Source organism: Vulpes lagopus, chromosome X (genome assembly GCF_018345385.1).
Source record: "Vulpes lagopus strain Blue_001 chromosome X, ASM1834538v1, whole genome shotgun sequence".
Classification (NCBI taxonomy): Eukaryota; Metazoa; Chordata; class Mammalia; order Carnivora; family Canidae; genus Vulpes; species Vulpes lagopus.
In genome coordinates, this window is record NC_054848.1 from 64,624,769 (window position 1) to 64,632,669 (window position 7,901).

Here is a 7,901-nt window from a genome sequence, read left to right on the forward strand (position 1 = left end):
AACTGAATACACATTCTTCTCAAGTGCACATGGAACTTTCTCCAGAATAGACCACATACTGGGTCACAAATCGGGTCTGAACCGATACCAAAAGATCGGGATAGTCCCCTGTATATTCTCAGACCATAATGCCTTGAAATTAGAACTTAATCACAACAAGAAATATGGAAGGACCACAAACACGTGGAGGTTAAGGACCATCCTGCTAAAAGATGAAAAGGTCAACCAGGAAATTAAGGAAGAATTAAAAAGATTCATGGAAACTAATGAAAATGAAGATACAACCGTTCAAAATCTTTGGGATGCAGCAAAAGCAGTCCTGAGGGGGAAATACATCGCAATACAAGCATACATTCAAAAACTGGAAAGATCTCAAATTCAAAAGCTCACCTTACACATAAAGGAACTAGAGAAAAAGCAACAAATAGACCCCACCCCCAGCAGAAGAAGAGAGTTAATTAAAATTCGAGCAGAACTCAATGATATCGAGACCAAAAGAACTGTGGAACAGATCAACAGAACCAGGAGTTGGTTCTTTGAAAGAATTAATAAGATAGATAAACCATTAGCCAACCTTATTAAAAAGAAGAGAGAGAAGACTCAAATTAATAAAATCATGAATGAGAAAGGGGACATCACTACCAACACCAAGGAAATACAAACGATTTTAAAAACATATTATGAACAGCTGTATGCCAATAAATTAGGAAATCTAGAAGAAATGGACGCATTCCTGGAAAGCCACAAACTACCAAAACTGGAGCAGGAAGAAATAGAAAACCTGAACAGGCCAATAACCAGGGAGGAAATTGAAGCAGTCATCAAAAACCTCCCAAGACACAAGAGTCCAGGGCCAGATGGCTTCCCAGGGGAATTCTATCAAACGTTTAAAGAAGAAATCATACCTATTCTACTAAAGCTGTTTGGAAAGATAGAAAGAGATGGAGTACTTCCAAATTCGTTCTATGAGGCCAGCATCACCTTAATTCCGAAACCAGACAAAGACCCCACCAAAAAGGAGAATTACAGACCAATATCCCTGATGAACATGGATGCAAAAATTCTCAACAAGATACTAGCCAATAGGATCCAACAACACATTAAGAAAATTATTCACCATGACCAAGTAGGATTTATCCCTGGGACACAAGGCTGGTTCAACACTCGTAAAACCATCAATGTGATTCATCATATCAGCAAGAGAAAAACCAAGAACCATATGATACTCTCATTAGATGCAGAGAAAGCATTTGACAAAATACAGCATCCATTCCTGATCAAAACCCTTCAGAGTGTTGGGATAGAGGGAACTTTCCTCGACATCTTAAAAGCCATCTACGAAAAGCCCACAGCAAATATCATTCTCAATGGGGAAGCACTGGGAGCCTTTCCCCTAAGATCAGGAACAAGACAGGGATGTCCACTCTCACCACTGCTGTTCAACATAGTTCTGGAAGTCCTCGCCTCAGCAATCAGACAACAAAAAGACATTAAAGGCATTCAAATTGGCAAAGAAGAAGTCAAACTCTCCCTCTTCGCCGATGACATGATACTCTACATAGAAAACCCAAAAGCCTCCACCCCCAGATTGCTAGAACTCATACAGCAATTTGGTAGCGTGGCAGGATACAAAATCAATGCCCAGAAATCAATGGCATTTCTATACACTAACAATGAGACTGAAGAAAGAGAAATTAAGGAGTCAATCCCATTTACAATTGCACCCAAAAGCATAAGATACCTAGGAATAAACCTAACCAAAGAGGTAAAAGATCTATACCCTAAAAACTATAGAACACTTCTGAAAGAAATTGAGGAAGACACAAAGAGATGGAAAAATATTCCATGCTCATGGATTGGCAGAATTAATATTGTAAAAATGTCAATGTTACCCAGGGCAATTTATACGTTTAATGCAATCCCTATCAAAATACCATGGACTTTCTTCAGAGAGTTAGAACAAATTATTTTAAGATTTGTGTGGAATCAGAAAAGACCCCGAATAGCCAGGGGAATTTTAAAAAAGAAAACCATAGGTGGGGGCATCACAATGCCAGATTTCAGGTTGTATTACAAAGCTGTGGTCATCAAGACAGTGTGGTACTGGCACAAAAACAGACACATAGCTCAATGGAACAGAATAGAGAACCCAGAAGTGGACCCTGAAATGTACGGCCATCTAATATTCGATAAAGGAGGAAAGACTATCCATTGGAAGAAAGACAGTCTCTTCAATAAATGGTGCTGGGAAAAGTGGACATCCACATGCAGAAGAATGAAACTGGACCACTCTCTTTCACCATACACAAAGATAAACTCAAAATGGATGAGAGATCTAAATGTGAGACAGAATCCATCAAAATCCTAGAGGAGAACACAGGCAACACCCTTTTTGAACTCGGCCACAGTAACTTCTTGCAAGATACATCCACGAAGGCAAAAGAAACAAAAGCAAAAATGAACTATTGGGACTTCATCAAGATAAGAAGCTTTTGCACAGCAAAGGATACAGTCAACAAAACTAAAAGACAACCTACAGAATGGGAGAAGATATTTGCAAATGACATATCAGATAAAGGGCTAGTTTCCAAAATCTATAAAGAACTTATTAAACTCAACACCAAAGAAACAAACAATCCAATCATGAAATGGGCAAAAGACATGAAGAGAAATCTCACAGAGGAAGACATGGACATGGCCAACAAGCACATGAGAAAATGCTCTGCATCACTTGCCATCAGGGAAATACAAATCAAAACCACAATGAGATACCACCTCACACCAGTGAGAATGGGGAAAATTAACAAGGCAGGAAACAACAAATGTTGGAGAGGATGCGGAGAAAAGGGAACCCTCTTACACTGTTGGTGGGAATGTGAACTGGTGCAGCCACTCTGGAAAACTGTGTGGAGGTTCCTCAAAGAGTTAAAAATAGACCTGCCCTACGACCCAGCAATTGCACTGTTGGGGATTTACCCCAAAGATTCAGATGCAATGAAACGTCGGGACACCTGCACCCCGATGTTTCTATCAGCAATGGCCACAATAGCCAAACTGTGGAAGGAGCCTCGGTGTCCATCGAAAGATGAATGGATAAAGAAGATGTGGTTTATGTATACAATGGAATATTACTCAGCAATTAGAAACGACAAATACCCACCATTTGCTTCAACGTGGATGGAACTGGAGGGTATTATGCTGAGTGAAATAAGTCAATCGGAGAAGGACAAACAGTGTATGTTCTCATTCATTTGGGGAATATGAATAATAGTGAAAGGGAATATAAAGGAAGGGAAAAGAAATGTTGGGAAATATCAGGAAGGGAGACAGAACATAAAGACTCCTAACTCTGGGAAACGAACTAGGGGTGGTGGAAGGGGAGGAGGGCGGGTGTTGGAGGGGAATGGGTGACGGGCACTGAGGTGGACACTTGACGGGATGAGCACTGGGTGTTTTTCTGTATGTTGGTAAATTAAACACCAATAAAAGTTAAAAAAAAATTTCCCCATTTGAGGCAATGTAATAAAAGTAAGGCTATATAGCAAGGTTTTTATGAAGCTAGGTTTATCCACTCTTTTGGTGTTAAAATGTTCTTTGTTGAAATGATGCTGACAGGTTGTGTGTATGTGTGTGTATTTAATGTCTTAGAAGAATAAAAAGTTAGTAATCTTAAAAAAAAAAAAAAAGAATTATGACTTAGCAAATTTACTAATTCATGGTGTTAATGCAAATTAAAACAAGTGAAAGTATGTTAAAAATTTTTAAAATTCCAATATACTTAACATACAGTGTTATATTAGTTTCAAGTATACAATATAGTGACTCAACAGTTCCATGAAGCACCTGGTGCTCATCATGACAGACAAACACTCCTTAATTCCCATTACCTATTTAACCCACTCACTGACCCACTTCCACTCTGGTAACCATCAGTCTGTTCTCAATAGTTAACAGTTTGTTTTTGTGTTTGTGTCTTTTTTTCTTTGTCCATTTGTTTTGTTCCTTAAAATTCCACATATGAGTGAAATCATTAGATATTTGTCTCTGACCGACTTATTTCACTTAGCAGTTTTTGATTTCCTCTTTGATTTCTTGGTTGATCCAATCTTTGTTTAGTAGTATGTTATTTTTACCTTCTTGTATTTGTGTTCTTCCCAGATACTTGTTTTTTGGTTGATTTGTAGTTTCATAGCTTTGTGGTTGCAAAAGATGCACGGTATGATCTCAATATTGTTTAATTTGTTCAGGCTTATTTAATGACCTAACATGTGATCTATTCTGAAGAATATTCCATGGGCACTTGAAAGAATGTGTATTCTGCTGGTTTAGCATAGAATGTTCTGAATATATTTATTTCATTCATCTGATGCAATTTGCCATTCAATGTCACTGTTTCCTTGTTGATTTCCTGTTTGTATCATCTACCTATTGAAGTAAGTGGGGTGTTAAATTCCCCTACTGTGCTTGTATTACTATATATTATTTCCTTTATGTTTGTTTTTCGTTGCTTTATGTATTGGAGTGCTCCCATTTGGAGTAAATGAACATTTATTATAGTTTATCTTCTTGTTGGATTGCTTTATTATGATTATACAATGCCCTTTGGCTCTTTTTACAGTATTTGCTATAAAGCCTATTTTGTCTGATATAAATATTGCAACCCTAGATTTTTTTAAAAATCCATTTGTAGGGTAAACACTATTCCATCCCTTCACTTTCAATCTGCATGTGTCTTTAGGTCTGAACTGAGTCCCTTATAGGCAAGATATGGATGGGTCTTGGGTTTTTAGCCATTCCAACATTCTATATCTTTTGATTGGAGCACTTGCCCATATACATTCAAGTAATTATTGATAGGTATGAACTTATTGCCATTTTTTCTTAATTTTTTATTGGAGTTCAATTTGCCAACATATAGCATAACACCCAGTGCTCATCCCACCAAGTGTTGTCTCAGTGCCTATCAACAAGTCACCCCAACTCCCCACCCACCTCCCTTCCCACTATTCCTTGTTCGTTTCAAACAGGTGTCTTGCATGTTTTGTCACCCTCACTGATATATTCACTCATTTTCTCTCCTTTCCTCTTTATTCCCTTTGATTAATTCTTATATTCCCCAAATGAATGAGACCATATAATGTTTGTCTTTCTCCGATTGACTTATTTCACTCAGCATAATACCCTCCAGTTCCATCCACGCCATGGCAAATGGTGGGTATTTGTCATTACTAATGGCTGAGTAATATTCCATTGTATACATATACTACATCTTCTTTTTTTTTTTTAATTAACTTTTATTGGTGTTTAATTTACCAACATACAGAAAAACACCCAGTGCTCATCCCGTCAAGTGTCCACCTCAGTGCCCGTCACCCATTCCCCTCCAACACCCGCCCTCCTCCCCTTCCACCACCCCTAGTTCGTTTCCCCGAGTTAGGAGTCTTTATGTTCTGTCTCCCTTCCTGATATTTCCCAACATTTCTTTTCCCTTCCTTTATATTCCCTTTCACTATTATTCATATTCCCCAAATGAATGAGAACATACACTGTTTGTCCTTCTCCGATTGACTTATTTCACTCAGCATAATACCCTCCAGTTCCATCCACGTTGAAGCAAATGGTGGGTATTTGTCGTTTCTAATTGCTGAGTAATATTCCATTGTATACATAAACCACATCTTCTTTATCCATTCATCTTTCGATGGACAAGAGGCTTCTCCACAGTTTGGCTATTGTGGACATTACTGCTATAAACATCAGGGTGCAGGGATTCCGACATTTCACTCCACCTGTATCTTTGGGGTAAATCCCTAACAGTGCAGTTACTGGGTAGTAGGGCAGTTCTATTTTTAACTGAGGAACCTCCAAACAGTTTTCCAGAGTGGCTGTAGCAGTTTACATTCCCACCAACAGTGTAAGAGGGTTCTCCATTCTCCACAAGCTCTCCAACGTTTGTTGTTTCCTGTCTTGTGAATTTTCACCATTCTCACTGGTGTGAGGTGGTATCTCATTGAGGTTTTGATTTGTGATTCCCTGATGGCCAGTAATGTGGAGCATTTACTCATGTGCTTGTTGGTCATGTCAATGTCTTCCTCTGTGAAATTTCTGTTCATGTCTTTTGCCCATCTCATGATTGGTTTGTTTGTTTCTTTGCTGTTGAGGTTTTTTTTTTTTTTTAAATTAACTTTTATTGGTGTTTAATTTACCAACATACAGAAAAACACCCAGTGCTCATCCCGTCAAGTGTCCACCTCAGTGCCCGTCACCCATTCCCCTCCAACACCCGCCCTCCTCCCCTTCCACCACCCCTAGTTCGTTTCCCAGAGTTAGGAGTCTTTATGTTCTGTCTCCCTTCCTGATATTTCCCAACATTTCTTTTCCCTTCCTTTATATTCCCTTTCACTATTATTCATATTCCCCAAATGAATGAGAACATACACTGTTTGTCCTTCTCCGATTGACTTATTTCACTCAGCATAATACCCTCCAGTTCCATCCACGTTGAAGCAAATGGGGGGTATTTGTCGTTTCTAATTGCTGAGTAATATTCCATTGTATACATAAACCACATCTTCTTTATCCATTCATCTTTCGATGGACACCGAGGCTCCTTCCACAGTTTGGCTATTGTGGCCATTGCTGATAGAAACATCGGGGTGCAGGTGTCCCGACGTTTCATTGCATCTGAATCTTTGGGGTAAATCCCCAACAGTGCAATTGCTGAGTCGTAGGGCAGATCTATTTTTAACTCTTTGAGGAACCTCCACACAGTTTTCCAGAGTGGCTGCACCAGTTCACATTCCCACCAACAGTGTAAGAGGGTTCCCTTTTCTCCGCATCCTCTCCAACATTTGTTGTTTCCTGCCTTGTTAATTTTCCCCATTCTCACTGGTGTGAGGTGGTATCTCATTGTGGTTTTGATTTGTATTTCCCTGATGGCAAGTGATGCAGAGCATTTTCTCATGTGCATGTTGGCCATGTCCATGTCTTCCTCTGTGAGATTTCTCTTCATGTCTTTTGCCCATTTCATGATTGGATTGTTTGTTTCTTTGGTGTTGAGTTTAATAAGTTCTTTATAGATTTTGGAAACTAGCCCTTTATCTGATATGTCATTTGCAAATATCTTCTCCCATTCTGTAGGTTGTCTTTTAGTTTTGTTGACTGTATCCTTTGCTGTGCAAAAGCTTCTCATCTTGATGAAGTCCCAATAGTTCATTTTTGCTTTTGTTTCTTTTGCCTTCGTGGATGTATCTTGCAAGAAGTTACTGTGGCCAAGTTCAAAAAGGGTGTTGCCTGTGTTCTCCTCTAGGATTTTGATGGAATCTTGTCTCACATTTAGATCTCTCATCCATTTTGAGTTTATCTTTGTGTATGGTGAAAGAGAGTGGTCCAGTTTCATTCTTCTGCATGTGGATGTCCAATTTTCCCAGCACCATTTATTGAAGAGACTGTCTTTCTTCCAATGGATAGTCTTTCCTCCTTTATCGAATATTAGATGGCCGTACATTTCAGGGTCCACTTCTGGGTTCTCTATTCTGTTCCATTGATCTATGTGTCTGTTTTTGTGCCAGTACCACACTGTCTTGATGACCACAGCTTTGTAATACAACCTGAAATCTGGCATTGTGATGCCCCCAGCTAAGGTTTTCTTTTTTAAAATTCCCCTGGCTATTCGGGGTCTTTTCTGATTCCACACAAATCTTAAAATAATTTGTTCTAACTCTCTGAAGAAAGTCCATGGTATTTTGATAGGGATTGCATTAAACGTATAAATTGCCCTGGGTAACATTGACATTTTTACAATATTAATTCTGCCAATCCATGAGCATGGAATATTTTTCCATCTCTTTGTGTCTTCCTCAATTTCTTTCAGAAGTGTTCTATAGTTTTTAGGGTATAGA